At 30.5% G+C, this 16,331-nt stretch overlaps 1 long non-coding RNA gene across 1 annotated transcript; it reads right to left on the reverse strand.

Annotated features, from left to right (window-relative positions):
- Positions 1-4,612: 4,612 nt before the first annotated feature.
- LOC112492376 (uncharacterized) lies at positions 4,613-5,741 on the reverse strand. The gene is made up of 2 exons (XR_003056725.3): positions 5,451-5,741; positions 4,613-4,972 (listed from the first exon to the last, which is right to left on the reverse strand). It is a non-coding gene; the product is annotated as an uncharacterized LOC112492376 (long non-coding RNA).
- Positions 5,742-16,331: the final 10,590 nt, after the last annotated feature.

Raw genomic sequence — 16,331 nt, forward strand, 5'->3', positions numbered from 1 at the left:
ACTAAAGTTCCTTATTAGCTCATCCTTTAAAAATAGAAATTAAAGAACCACTTAACAATGAAATTAAGGGGGGGAAAAAAAAAAAAAAAAAGGTACAGAATTATTGTGGTTTTGGTCAAAGATGCCTATTGCGGACATCTACTTAAAAAACTGATTAAAGATGAGGTTTTCATTTTGTTTGAAGATCAAACACCACAAAAATTCATGAAAAGGAAAAATTCTTGGCTACTCCCCAGAATATGTGGGTCCCATAAGTGTATAGCTAAGAAATAGAAGCGGAAGAAGAAAAGGGTGTAAGACAAAAATACAAATCTTGGAATTCTAATATAACTAAGTTCCTTATTATCTCATCCTTGGAATTTTCCCGTCTCAATCTTTAAAAAGAGAGATTAAAGAACTAACAATGAAATAAGAAATAACAAACACAAAATTATAGAAGCTTTCTATTGAATATGGAGACAAGACTATACTACTTTCACAAAAACATGGATCCTAAGGCTCATATATGCATCCGTTAAATATATAGAGTGTTACCAGTTATGTTAGTATCTGAACTATATCTACGACTTAACTTTGATTTTTATTTTATTATTTTTTTTTTCCTTTAGTGGCGTAAACAAATAATGTCAATATAATAATCAGTTATTGTATCACACGTTGAACAATATATAATAATTTCCTAATATACATATATAAGAGACTCCATACATATCAGATTACTAATACGAAGCCATACAGTTTTTTTTTTTTTTTTTTACTTTATTTTTCAATACATTCTAAAACACACACAAGAAGGTCCTGATTTCAATCCAATTAACTCTATGTATGTCCATTAAATAGGGACTTTTTTATTATATTCTGGTAACAAACTTCACAATTTGAAATAGTTTAGTCCGGAGTCCCATCAAGACCCTTCAAGTACTTTTGTGCAAGGTAATTTCTAAGAGTGGTTTCCTTGTATTCTGGCGGATTTTCTTCCGAAAGTAACACTTTGATTTGTCCATATCCTATTTCATTTTTCAAATTTGACACAAAAATACGGGCACAAAGACACTCTTGTACATACATTCTTCGATAATGCCCCTATATGTACCACACTATTGAACTTATTGTTGGTGATTATTACCTGGCCCCAAGGAGAGAGAATATATATATATATATATATATATGAACAATCTGGTATGGTATTTTTCCAAACAAAGTTTATTATTATCTTGATTTGGTCAATTTGCAAATATCTCTGGCCTTCGTATATAAATATTTGTCTCGCTTCCAAATATTATGATACAAATAATAACAATAATACTAAAAAAAACAGTAACATTAAAGTATGTAGGAATTAAGGTTTTTTGGCAATATGTAGTAATTAAATTTTAGTTTAATATAAACTTTGCCTGCAACATATCTCCAATGTTTGCTATAAGAGCATTGGGAATAGGTGTAACATTGACCCATTGATTTTGATGTCGGATTTGATGCCTACCGATTGGTCTTGCAGAAGCACAGTGCACAAGGAACTACCCAATGTTAATTGGGGTTCGGGGCAAGCTGGTTAGCAATGACCCACAAGAAAAAGTCCCTCTGCACACTCCATTTTTCTCAGGCGGTTTGGGTCTAGCCCAAGAGCTTCAGACAACTCGAATATTACAAGCCCTAATTTTATTGTTTTGTTGGACTACTGGGGGGAGTTATTATTATAACTATTTTTCAAAAGGCAACAAGTAGTGCAAAAATGAAGTATAAAAATTTGTATCCTTCGTAAACTAAAATTTTGTCATGTTAGAAATCAATTGAAATAATCTTGAGTCAATAGTTTCTAGAATGTGTCTCTTGGTTATTTGTGTTTTTTGTAAATAGCTATTGAGAAGAGTAAAAAGAGCGTAATCAGAACGTTTTACAACTCTTCATGGACATATACATTTAGAGTACTTGTTTAAGATATAATAAAAGACTGCCTTTCTTATGAAAAAAAATAAAAAATCGTTTAACATCATAATGATATATTTTTCTATCTGGTGTTCTGTTTGTCTTATATCTCAAGATTGTTTTTTGAGCATACGGAACCCAACAGTGGTATCGGAGCAATTTCAAAAATCCTGCAAAATATATCAAAGAGCTCTCACAAGGAGCTCCATGTTCAGCTATTCACAAGGAGCTCTCAAATGCAGAATGATTTCTTATTTGAAGATTTATGGGATTTAATTGAGAAAGATTAGAAGAGCCTGCAACACAGGGTAGTTCAACTTGGAGACAAGACGAACAAAAATTATACAAAGAGAATCGGATGAAAAATGCTTCTGACCTGGGATACATTCGACAAGGGGTAAGCAAATCCATCTACCCTAGAATTTTTGGAATTAAAAAGGCTAAGGATGCATGGGAAATATTACAAAAGGAATTCCGAGGCAATGAAAAAGTTATTTATATTAAGTCACAAAATCTATGGAGGGATTTTGATAATTTGTCAATGAAAGACAATGAAAATATCAAAGAATTTTCTTCCCAGGTGGTTGAACTTGTAAACCAAATGAAAAGTTTTGGCGATATACTTGAGGACAGAAAAGTTGTACATAAAATTCTTAGAAGTCTTCCTGCAAAGTTTGAGCATGTGGTTGCAGCAATTGAGGAAAAGATCTGTTTAAACTTTGCGTGAGTTGATGGGATCTCTTGAAGCACATGAAAAGAGATTTAGTAGGTTCAAGGAGCAGCCTATAGAACAAGCCTTTCAGTCAAAGCTTAAAATTCCAAAAAGGAAGAATTACGCAGAAAATAAAAGACAGCAGCCCCATAATCAATCGCAAAGATATCAAGCAAGAAGGGGAGCTTCAAATTCTAACCATGGTCACAGAGGAGGGAGAGGCAGAAGCAATCATGGGCCGCTAGTTAATTCCAGAACTGATGCTCGTTGCAATATTTGCAAGAAAATAATCATGTAGGAAAAAAATTGCTGGTTTAGAAAGTGCACAAGCTGTAAAAATCCTAATCACATGGAGAAAGATCGTTGGTATCGTGGAAAAGAGGAAGCTAATTTTTCTAAAAGAGGAGAATCTTCAAATCAACTTTTTTATACCTGCATTAATACTCAAGAAGTACTCCATGACATTTGGTGTCTAGATAGAGGCGGCACCAACCACATGACGGGAAATAGATAAAGTTTTTGTTAGCTTGGATGGAGTAAAATCTGAAGTAAAGCTTGGAAATGGCAAGTTTACAAAAGTTGAAGGAAAAGGAGTCATTGTTGTCGAAACTAATGAAGGTAACTCCAAGTTTATTCATGTTCTTTATGTTCCTGGTTTAGCACAGAATTTGTGGAGTGTGGGACATTTGATTCAAAAAGGCTATCTGGTAAAATTTGAAGGAGATAAATGTGTGATCATTGACAAGAAAAATAATCAGAAAATTGTTCAAATAAAAATGGACTCAAACTAAGTTTTTCCTTTCTCAATGTCATTAAAAAGTTGTGCTTTAATGTCTAAAAAATATGGATTAATCTATGCTATGGCATTTGAGATATGGTTATTTGAATATTAATGGAATGAAGCTGTTAAAAGAAAAGAATATGGTGATAGGATTACCATCTTCTCACACGGAAGGAAACATATGTGAAGGATGCATCTATGAAAAAATGCATGGGTTGACAAGACTTGATCCGAGAACCCTCCTAGAACTCCTGAATTGTTCTGTATAGGAAAGTCCCATTGGATAATCCTTAGAGAAAACCCAATGAAATCTCACTCAACCATGGACAAATAACACATGTAATTATCAAATAATACCTCAACATATAAAAAAGAGCCCCAACAGTGCACAAGTCCACAACTATAGTCAGCATCTATGGCCCTTCGCACCACTAACCATTAGTACTCATATATAATAAGGTCACTACTGTATTCATAATTTATGTTACAGCATTCTTAGAGTATTTGTAAAATTTAAGTAATACAGCCAATGCGAATTTGTCTAAGAATAAAGATAAATAGGAAAAGACATAGTATAATAAAAAAATAATATTTTATTTCTATAAACCTTTCTATCAAGATCTCTTGTTTCACTCTTCGTAAAGTTCCCCTTTTAGAATTATTCTTTTTATATTTGTAGCTAGTTTGTCACTGTAGCTTTGTCATTGTGGCTTTACATTGACAAAATTTTCTTCTTTTATTAGTGACAACGATTTTTTGTTGGCCACGGATTTTAAAGGGGAACACTTTTTTCTTTCACAGATACACTGTTAAGTGATAATTTTTACATTTATAGCTAAGACTTTGTCACTATAAATTAATTATAACCAGCGTATCAATGTTATTTTTACTGTAACATATATATATATATATATATATATATATATAAGTTACAATAGCATCAAGCATCAGAAGCCAGCTTGCCGTGATTATCCAGTGTAAAGTCAGATTTACACTCTATTTGACCATCTATATACCCTAAGCATGAAATTCGAAATACAATAAGCTTATTATGAAGGATGACGCAAATTAAAACCACAAAGAACAATACATCTAGGTCAGGACTGTTAGGCGTTCTACAAACGGTTAAATTAATTTATACATGAGAACCGATAAGCTCGTGCAAGCAAAAATAATCAGAAAGCGAGAGCACAGTAGTGGTAAATATTTCACCAACTTCTACTTCCAAATTGAAAACACCAAAACAAGTTTTAAAATGTTTAACCAGAATCATATTCTTTAGACAAATCCATGAAAAAATGGGAGAAAACCACCAAAATTAAAACTTTAATTGCCAAATATCAAATGGTCTTTTAACTGGACTAATAGCTTCCAGCATCCTACTTAACTATTAATAGACACATCAAACCATTATTTGCACATCTTATTGGTATTAACCACAAGTCCAAGTGCACATCTCTTATCTCAAGCATGCTATCATTTGAAGGGGAAGGTGGTCAAGAGCACACACATTTTCACCAAGCAGGGGCTTATCCATTTTCACCGAGCAGGGGCTTATCCAAGCATTAAAATAAATAAATACATAAATAAATCCAAAAATCCAAAAAAAAATCAAAATTTCACAGATGACAGTGGTTTAATGATTGTTTGACCACCAACACACTAAGCAAATCAAAATGGGGTCACAAAAGTTGAAAGCCCTCACAGAATGTCCCTAAGTTACATGCAAGTTTTACATTATTATCAGCATATCAAAAATTATACCAAAAGAGTAATAGCCAAGTACAATCATACAAACATGTGGCACATTCAAACATGACCCATCAAACCAAATTAAGATATTAGCCAAATTTAATTAATAAATTTTGGTTGAAGATGACCGTCCACAATAATAACCCAGCAAAAATTAGATAAAACAAAATTTCAACACCATAAAACGGGATATGAAAATTACAGGAAAAACAATGACTAATTAATACCAAAAAAAAAATTTGCCTAATAAAAAAAATACAAAAAATGGAGAAAAATTACCTCATGCAAAACCGAAAAAGGAGCAGAAAAAAGGAAGTCAACACTGAACTGTGAGAGAGCTTGGTCTGCCAGAAAATAAAAGAAAAATAGAAGAAGTCATCACATTGTGATGTTCATGAAAAGTCAGGAGAGAATTTCAGCAGCAAAAAATCTGAGCAAGAAACGGAAAAGAGAGAGAAAGAGACAGACAGACAGACAGAGGAGAGAAAGCGAGGGAAAGAAGATGGAAAAGGGAGGAAAGTGCAGTGAGCAGAAGAGAAACTACAAGGGTTTTATCAAAAAACTAGGTATGGCCCCGTGCGTTTCACGTGGAACATGATTTAATAGTGTTAAATAAACTTTTTTTTATTTAAAATATAATTTTAATTTATAATGTTAATTTTAAAATAACAAACAAATAAACAGTAATTTATAATATTTTAAATAAAATAGAAACATTTAAAGAAACAGTAATGCAATAAAATAAACTATTCAATTAAAGAAATATTAAATATGAATGAAATTTTGAATTGTAGGTACGATGTTTTTATTAAATAGATTAAAAGATACTGTTTGGTTTAACATCAAATTATTCTGTTAACTTTGATTAATATATTGAAGTTAACAACAATAAAAAATAGATCAATGAAACTTCCAATTTATATAAACATATGTACATATTTATAATTTTTGGAAGAAAAAGAAAGAAAAAAAAAAGAAGAAAATTTTTAAAAATATTACAATTTATGCACACACCATCGATTATAGATTTTATATGACCTACGGTGTGCTACTTATCGAGGAAGGAAAAAAAAAAAAAAAAAAAAGATAAAATTTATGGTGTGCCGACCATCTTTTTTGCATAAAATTTCTCATGCAAAAATTTCAAGTCTTTCAATCTTTGTCCTCGCTAACAACTAATGAGCTAAAGAAAAATTTTATGATATAAATCAAATTAAGTTTGCTAATTTATTTTTAAATTATACCCACAACATTTAAATAAAGAAATTAATTAAAAAAAAGGATTAATAACATTTTATGAAATAATATGAGAGTTTTTGTAATTTATAGAACATAACAAATTGATAAATTGTAATAGTTTTCAAAGTTATTTTTTTTATTAACCTAAGAAAAAAATTTAATTTTTTGGTCAATATCTAAGAAAATATTAATAAAAAGTTCTGAATAACAAAGTTATTAGTCAAAAATTTATATCTGCATGAAAAATCATATTATGTTAGAATATAAGAGCCAAAAAAGATATCAAATTTACAAAAAAATCAAAGCTTTCCATTTTTGCTTTCCAAATTCTACGATCATGCTAATTTCGATTTGCTTCCAAACTAAATTCTTTATAACATATTAAAAGGTCATCTCATTTAGCATGTTTGAACAATTACTTTGCCTTTTTTTTTGAATATTTTTGATAAAAAAAAATAGCTATATTTATATTCAAAACAAGAATAATACATTTAATTTTCAAAATTTATAACTATTATGACATAAAATATAATAAAAGCACAAAAAATTATCTTTCTACAGTAATTTATCATGAAGATCAATTTTAACTATCCTTAAACTAAACAAAAAGAAAAATTCTACATTAAGTTAGCTTTTTCTAAATGGAATCAAATTTTAGAAGTTGTTTTAAAAAAAAAAACACAAAATCAATAAAAATAACCAAAAATAGTTTCTTCTTTTAATTGTTTCATATCATTGTATTTTTATTACTTATTCATTAACTACTCAAAAGAATAAATAAAAAAGTATGCCAAAAATAAAGTTCCATAACAACCTAATTTTACTTGTCCAAACCTACTATCAAACCCAGTAAATCCAAAACTTGCCTTTTTCTTGATTTTTTATTTATTCATTTTTTGCATGGTTTTGCTCATCCAAAACCAGCAAATAATCTCTACATTTTTTTAACTTTTTTTTTTCTATTTGATCATTTGGCCATCTTTTTTAGAATCCTTTTATATAAATATGTAATAAAGAATCTAACTCACTTTTTATCTATAAGTGCTAAAAAAAAAAAAAAGAATGTAAAGGAACAACCAAATGTTATAAAGAAGAAAATAATAATTAGAGCATTGAAGATAAAATTGAAAAATAACAAAAGAAAACTAAAATATTAAGTAAAAAGAAAAGGAAGTGATAGAAAATATTAAAAAAAAAAAAAACAAATTCGGTTAGATGCCAAATCTCACTTTCTCTGTCTATAAGTAATCCCAAAAAACTAAAAAATAAAAATAAAAAAGTAGATTATAAAGGAACAACTAGGGAAGCAAATGTTGTCAAGACCGGCGAAAAGTCGCCAATAATGTCAGTTGTCATCCACCGCCGACACTGAAAGGGAGGGAAAAGAGTTTCCGTCATAGTTACCAGAGGAATGTCACCGGAATCTACGGGTTTGGACTGGAAATGCAGATGTCGATGGGGATTTCATTTTTTGGGTGGATATGGTGGAAAATTGGAGGAGAAATTGATGGATTGTCGTCGGTTATCGGTGGAATTTTCGAGGAGATATCGGCCGCTGTGTGTGTGTGGTTGTGATCTAAGATCTGATTTGCTTTGTGTGTGTGTGTGTGTGTGTTTGTGATCTGCTGCTGTTTGGTTTGTGTATGTTTGTGCGTTTATGAATGTGATCTGGTTTGTGTGTTGTGAATTTGTTTCCCTGGTTGTGATGTGAGTGTGATTGGCCGAGAAGAGAGGGTTGGTTGTGATCTGGCTGAAAAGAGAGGGAAAGAGATGGCTGAAGGGAAAGAGAGGGACGGGAAAGAAAAGAGGAAGAGATGGCTAAAGGGAATGGGGATACACAAAGATGGCTAAAGAGAACAAGACAGGAATTTTTATTTTTTTTGGTTATTGATTTTTATTTTTATTTTTTTTTAAGAATGTGAATGAAAGTGTAAAATGTGTATCCAATTGATCAAATGAGATCACATAATTCTCACAATGATTACGATGTTTATATCTTCAATTATCCCATATCTCAAAATGAATGTTATACTCCTCATTGGATAAATCCATATTATCCTCCACTTGGACAATTGGTTGGAATTGATAGAGAAAGATATACTTGGCACATCCACAATTATATAGAAAAGTTCTTTAATATGATGAGTTGGAATGCCTATTATTATACACGGGAAACATCAAGATATGATCATTAATTTGAATAACAAAGCAATTTTTTTGGTATTAATAACGTATTAAGGATTATATTTGAGAATTTATTGTATTTTATTATTATCTGTTAAATTTTTTATATTTTGGTGCTAATTAATTTTATATTTTATTCACTTATAAATCATTTGTAATATTTATAGAATATTTTATGATTATCATATTCTAATTATTGTATTTTTATATAATTTTACTATATTAGTTATCTCATATATAAAAATTTGTATTCTAAATTAAAAATTTACAGTTTCCGTAATTTTATCGATATTTTCGTAAAATTATACTTTTGATATTTCCATCAATATCGATATTTTTTTCACTGGAACAATCAAACATTAAAAAAATAATTAAAACATTAAAAAAAATTTTAAAAAAAAATATAAAAAATAAAGCAGAAATTATGTCAGAAGCCAAATATAATTATACAACCCAACAAAGACAATCCAAAGGCAAAAACTGCAAATGGAAAATTGAAAATGGAGCTGTGGATGATTGGCCTTCAAAACCATCACAGTGTAGGGAAAAATTTCAAGTACTGAATGGTTTTAAACTCCTTCCATATATTTAATGCCGTGTGGCGGCTTTAATCCGTGTCATATGCTAACATGGCATTTGCAAAAATCGTTAACCTCTCCGTTTTCTCCGTTCTTTGTAATGGTAACCATGAGCTCTCCTTTCCCACAATGTCTCTTTCTCTCTCTAAGTATTGTTAATATATTTTCCATAATTTTTTTTTTCCAACAAAAATATTTTCCATATTTTTGAACAGAAAAAGATTTTACAGTAAACATCAAAACCTCCCTATAAAAAAAAAGAAAGAAATTCAAAACTTCCCAAAAAGGAGGGAAAAATAAAAAATCAAAACCCAGAAAAGAGATGCGAATAGCAGATTTTCTCTCACCTTCGGATCTAAAGGAACAATATCTTTTTTTTATTTTTATTTTTTATTCATGACTTTCCAGTCCTTCCCCAAGCCTCTTTCTCTTCTCCTGGTTTGCAAGATTTGCTTGCATTTTTCTTTAATCTTTCAATCAAATCTCAGATCTCTTTTTAAGACCAATTTCTCAAACAAGTAAACCCAGAGGATACCACCACGGCACCTCCCATCCCATCCCAACCAAAGAGAAACATATATATATTCTTCAAACCCAGATAAAAATCGCCCATCTTAAATTTAAAAAGCTAAAATTAAAAATTGGAAACCTTGGAGACCCATTTGAAACTAAATTTGGAAGGTTAATAAATATAAAAAATAGTTATTTTAATACAAAAGGAGTAACATTAATTATGTTATTAGAGGCTCTTTTTGCAAAAGACTGCAAAATAGTCAGGTTTAATTGTTGTTAAGTATGTTTTTTTTTAAAAAAAATTGTTGCAAAGTGCCAAAGCCGGCCAGTGAAGACCAAGTTTGTAAGATATGAGAGCCCAAAAGCCAAGAAAGAAGTAGGAAAGAGAGGAAGTGGGATGGAAGATGGCAGAAGAGAGAGGACAGAAGGGAGGAAGATTGACTAGAGAAAGACACTTGGACATGGAAAGCTAACGACGTGAAGAAACAGAGCAAGTTTTCTGCCTTTGCCAAGCTTTCCGACGTGGAAAGCTGGACAGGTGTCATAACTGTAAAAGGAGCAGTTTTGAGCCTTCTCTACTACTCCGGGAGTATTAGAAAATTTTCCACAAACAGGAGAGAGAGAGAGAGAGGCGTTGTCTAGGTTTGAAGTGACATTTTTGAATGCGCACAATATAGAAATTTCTTATACGTTATTGCTAATGTACGCCACAGATACGCAGCGCACACTGAGAGTTTATCTTTTTAGGCACCGTACGATTTGGGCATTTGCCTTTGAAATTTGATGGCTGCCAAGTTGACGTCATAAATGGTTTTGGCTAAACCTAGGAGCGAATTGTTAGCGTCGGTTTTGCATTAGCTCAAGCGGTGGCAAAATGGTAATAAAGGGACATCTATGGTGTATAGAATTGATACCTACAAAAAGTGTTAGCCACTCCCAAGATTCAATTATCCAAATGATAGCGATTGTAACATAAAAAAAAAAAAAAAAAAACAAAATGATAGCGATTGTGGGACCACCTTAAGATTTCGTTTAAATATTATAAAATATGACGGAGCTATTGGTCATTTTCTTTTACCTTTTTGGGGAAAAAAAAGGAAATATAATTAAAATCTAATATGTTTTCCTAAATGTATTGGCTTGTATAAAACGATTGTATACGCATTACTTCCGTCAGGGTAGGTTTGGAACATTGTATTACAGTATATTAAAATATTAAAGATTCAATAGTGGTTAAAGCTACTAATTTGTGATGTTAATTAAGTGGGAAGAGGCACGTTACATTATCCCATGTTTATAGTATAATTAAATGAGCAAAATAATGCATTCAAAAAAATCAAATGCCCATTCTCGCATTTATTATTATTTTTTTAAAAATAATATGAAATGTAAATTAGAAAAAAAAACAATGAAGAGAGTGATAAAATTATCTTTTTCAAAAAACAAAGGATAAAGGGGAGTCCTATCATTATTATAGGAATAAAAAACTTATTTTATGTATATGGAAAAAAATCCAAGAAGAGAGAGAAGTAGAGAGAGAGAGAGAGAGAGAGAGAGAGAGAGAGAGCGCGAGAAAGAGAGTGTGTGTGTTTTGTTTACGATTAGTCTTTTTCTTCATTTCCATAGAGAAGCACACATCTCAAGAAAGTGAGAGAGAGAGAGAGCTCGTTTTCACATACACCATACATACACCTCAAGCAAGAGAGAGAGCAGTGAATAAATTTCAGAAGGCCCGAAAATTTATAACAGTGCTGTGCATTCTGTTTTTATATATAGTTATAGAAAATAATAATAATAATAATATTTTGTCTTTGTCTAAGTGTCGGATTTGAAAGGAAATAACAAAGTGAATTGGAATGAGAGAGGTTTGAAGTACAGTTGGTTTTTACAGACACGACATATGTCCTGTAGCCCCCGTCCGTAAGCCAAACATGACAGAAAAGTGCATTCATATGACAGAAATATGACTTTATTTCTCTACGTTCGTTGTTCTCTTATTACAATTGGAAGATTTGCTGAAACTCTGGGGAGTCCAATGATCTGGCAGACCTTGTGGCCAAGAAAGCTCTGTATGAAGAGTTATGTTTTGTTCTTGATAGTTTCTGTTTTGAATCCCTGCCTAGGGATATTTTAGACGCTCTTGCTGCTGACTGCGTTGGCTCCAGTTTAGATTTGTAATCTTTCCTTTTTTGGAGGCTTTTGTGATTTTCTTTCTTTGGAATGAATTTGCCGTTTATCAAAAAAAAAGATAGAAAAGTAGAAAAATGTATTTAATGTTATATAATAGCTGCATGGTCCATGGACGTTCGTGGGTCCCACTCTCAAAATCTTTTTTTTTTAATTTTTTTAGTTTTCAGAATTGGGTTATTTTTCACCAAAATGATTATTCGGTTTAACAATTGATTGCATGTCTGGAGAAAAATAGATAAGCAATTTAAAAAGCACCACCATATGGTTTTTTTTTTTTTTTTTTTTTTTGGGGGGTCAATAAGTTTAGTAGTAGTTTGAAAAAATAAAATATAGTAAAAGCTAAAAAAAAACGCAAGATTGGAAAAAAATTAAAAGTTTTGTTTTTATTGAAAGTTCTCCCCTTTTTTATTTTTTATTTTCTCTCTTAACAACAAAATTAACTAATATTTATAAGGGCATGTACTAGCATCATGATGCATGGTGTTAATATATACAATTAAAATCAAAAGGAAAATACAAGAACCAAGATGAAGAATACATGCCTCTAGTCTATATAACAATGATTCTCCCTTTTTTTTTGATGAACAGAAAAATATTCTAATAATAGAAGTTGGTTAGTTTATAGTTCTACAGTATGAGTGGCAAAGACGTAAAACATCAATTAAAAAGAAAAAAGAAAACCATAATATATATGTTAATATTCTATTTAAAAAAGAGGAAGAGAGAAAAATAGAAAAAAGGAAAAAGAAAAAGAAAGGTGGAAGACAAAAATAAGTAGGTTCTAATATAAGTAAGTTCCTTACTATTTCATCCTTTAAAAATAGAAATTAAAGAACTAATTAACAAAATTAAGAAGAAAAAAAAACAATTCATAATTATTGTGGTTGGGCCAAGATGCCTATTGCTTACACCCAAGTGAAAGGACAAGCACTTATGAGAAGGGAAAAATCTATGCTACTCCCCCGAATATGTAGGTCCCATCATGGTACTAGAGGTGAGAAATAAAAAGGTAAGAATAAAACGAAGGGTGGAAAACAAAAGTATATGTCTTGGAATTTCTGATATAAGTTCCTCGCTATCTTATCCTTTGAAAATAGAAATTAAAGAACTAATCAACAATGAAATTAAGAATCAAAAAAACAATACGAAATTATTGTGGTTGGGGCGAGATGCCTATTGCATACCACCCTACTCCCCATAAGGATAGAATCCGTCTCATAAACTTTTTCAAGATCTTTTAAGTAAGTCCCATCTAATGAAATTTTACCGGATAATTCTTAAAAGATATCTAATGGAATCTTATTTAAAATATAAATAACGAACAATATACATAGCAATAATATTTCAATATATATATATATAAATAAAATTATAATAGTATAAAAGTTCACAATTGATCTATTATATCACAGACCATAACTATGCATGTAAATAATATGAGCTTTATTGAGTTCAATAATTAGATCAAAACATTTTAAAAGTATTTGCAAAGTTTAGAAGTATAAATAAGTAATAAATAAATTCAGAAAGATAAAGATGGATTAAAAAAGATAAATACAGATGTCATAGTGAAAAGGACAAAGTGACAAAAGATGTGCGAAGTAGACTGCTATTAATTATCTGGACCTAGGGGAACAAATTTAAAACAAATAAAACGTGAGATAAAGAAATCTCAGTGAGTGACATAGTATAATAGAAAAATAATAATTTATTTTATTAAAACATTCTCTCAAGACCTCTCGTTTCACTCGTTTGAAAAAGTTTTCCGTTTAAAAATCATTTCATAAAACCCAAACTTGTATCCCAATTCCATATCGTAAAATCAATTCTCAAAAGATATAAAGTGAACGATCAACATAATATTATACATTGTCTAAATCAAGATATAAAAATTGAGCATAAAATATTATAAACACAATTTTATAAAATAATTATAAAAGTGCAGTAATAACCACAATATTTGAAAACTAACAATATACTTAAAACATATACAATGTACCATAAGATATATCAAACTATAAACCGTGAGATATATTCACCTCACAACCCTCGATATATAAAAGATATCATAGAAATAATAAATCGTCAGTAGGTACCCAACCTCACGGTACCGTGGCAAATTGCATGTTATAATATAATACTTATCTAAAACACTGGTACTATATGATACATCAATTAAAATAACCAATACAATATCTTTAAAACAATCTTATAAGATTATATATACTTTTCCAAACAATACTGTATCATAAATCATAATTTAATATTCTAATTCAACCGCTTATTTAAGTATTTCAAAATTTTCAAATTATCATTTCATGCTAAAACTAGAAATACTACAGTGAAATATATTCACCATAAACTAATTTTAAGCACATAAAATTATAAAATATTTAGATATGCTTAAAATCATATAATTTTCAATCTACTTTTACAAATCAATTATTTTTCAAAATAATTTAAAATCTCAATTTAAATACCAAGATATTTAATAACATGATCCATAAGTTCACTATGAACTTATCAGAGTTAGAAACCATTTAAAATCTTATCAAAATTTGTATAAAATAATAACACATATATGTAAATGCTGATATTTATATATGCATAAAGTAATAATTTAAATTAAATGATATATATATATATATATATGTAAATTAACCGAACCATATATATTATCAAATGATATATACGTAAATTAACCAAGCCATATATATTATGCTACATGCCCAAAACATTTTAAAAATATAATCACTCACAATACTGCTGAGACTCACTTTGCTTCTCTGTGGGATAGCCTCCAGGCTCAACTCGAGTACCTTTAATATAATAAAATATTTTCAGGCTCCAATAACTAAACTAAAGACACTTGTATGAACCAAATGTCTTAAAATAATTTATACCACTGTAAAATTACATAAATTGGATACTGACGGTTCAATTATACTGCATATCCTTAGCATCCGGTATCCAAAATTAGGACTTTTCACCTGAAGGCTAATTTTTGAAATTGAACCTTCTAATGGGCCCTAATAATATCTAATTTCAATAATCCAACTTCAATTTTAACCAATTTGACCAATTTTGTTTAAACACAATCCCAATTTATCTAGTATTTAACTAATTGGTCCAAAAATAAAAAAATTATCAAACGACATCCAAAATTCACAAACTTTATATCTATGGAAATTCCAATAGATAAGAAACATAATGGTGTGCTCATCTCGGTCCAAACGGTCCTCCGGTGGCCGGAAAACTTGATGGAAATCTCGGCTGAACTCCCCATTGTCATAACTCTCAAACGTTGAAGAATTTAGGTAAAATGAGCATAGAAATGAGTTTAAAGGATCCAAAAATGGGGAGAGGGGTGTATGGATTGGCCTAGAATGGTCAGAAAACACAAAAATCCCACCTAGCCGGCCACCGTGGACTTCACGCGGTCCGATCTGGGTGCGTTCGCTGGCCGTTCACCGTGAAATTTCACGGTCAAGCTTGCCGCCATGTGGGCTTTCTCCTAGGGTGGCGCATGTATATAGTGGGTGGCCGGATCGGGCAAAAAAGGCAATAACCCAATTGGACAGTAAACGGGTTCAAAATGACCACCCACGGGTCTGGGGAGGAATTTCTCAGGGTTTGGAGGGTAAAGATGGTATTTTAGAATTTATTTCCTTGTTGGCACGCTTCCCAAAGCTTATATAGACCTTTGGACCACTAACAGATAAAAAAACTTGTGACTGATTTGGATACTGAAATAAAATTGATATTTAAAACTTCTCAGAACCATAATTTTTTATCTATAGTTCAGAATTTGGCGTGCCGCCAATTTATGAATTCGTATTAACAAGCTCTACACAATTATACCTTAGTTAAAATAAAAAATATTAACTATTGAAAAAATCAATCTAAGACCTACATATAGTCCACTTAATCAAATTTATATTAATATTCTATTTAAAAAAAAGAAAGAGAGGAAAATAGAAAAAATGAAGAAGAAAAAAGAAAGGTGGAAGACAAAAATAAGTAAGTTCTAATATAAGTACGTTACTTACTATTTCATCCTTTAAAAATAGAAATTAAAGAATTAATTAACAAAATTAAGAACAAAAAAAAACAATTCATAATTATTGTGGTTGGGCAAGATGCCTATTGCTTACACCCACTTAAAAGGCCGAAACACTTACGAGAAGGGAAAAATCTATGCTACTCCCCAGAATATGTGGGTCCCATCACGGTGAGAAATAAAAAGGGAAGAATAAAAGGAAGGGTGGAAAACAAAAGTATAAGTCTTGGAATTTCTAATATAAGTTCCTCGCTATCTTATCCTTTGAAAATGGAAACTAAAGAACTAATCAGCGATGAAATTAAGAAGTAAAAAAACAATACGAAATTATTGTGGTGGGGTCCAGATGCCTATTGCGTACTACCCTAACTCCTACAATATGTGGGTCCCATCACT

Source organism: Ziziphus jujuba, chromosome 3, assembly GCF_031755915.1.
Source record: "Ziziphus jujuba cultivar Dongzao chromosome 3, ASM3175591v1".
NCBI classification, from domain to species: domain Eukaryota; kingdom Viridiplantae; phylum Streptophyta; class Magnoliopsida; order Rosales; family Rhamnaceae; genus Ziziphus; species Ziziphus jujuba.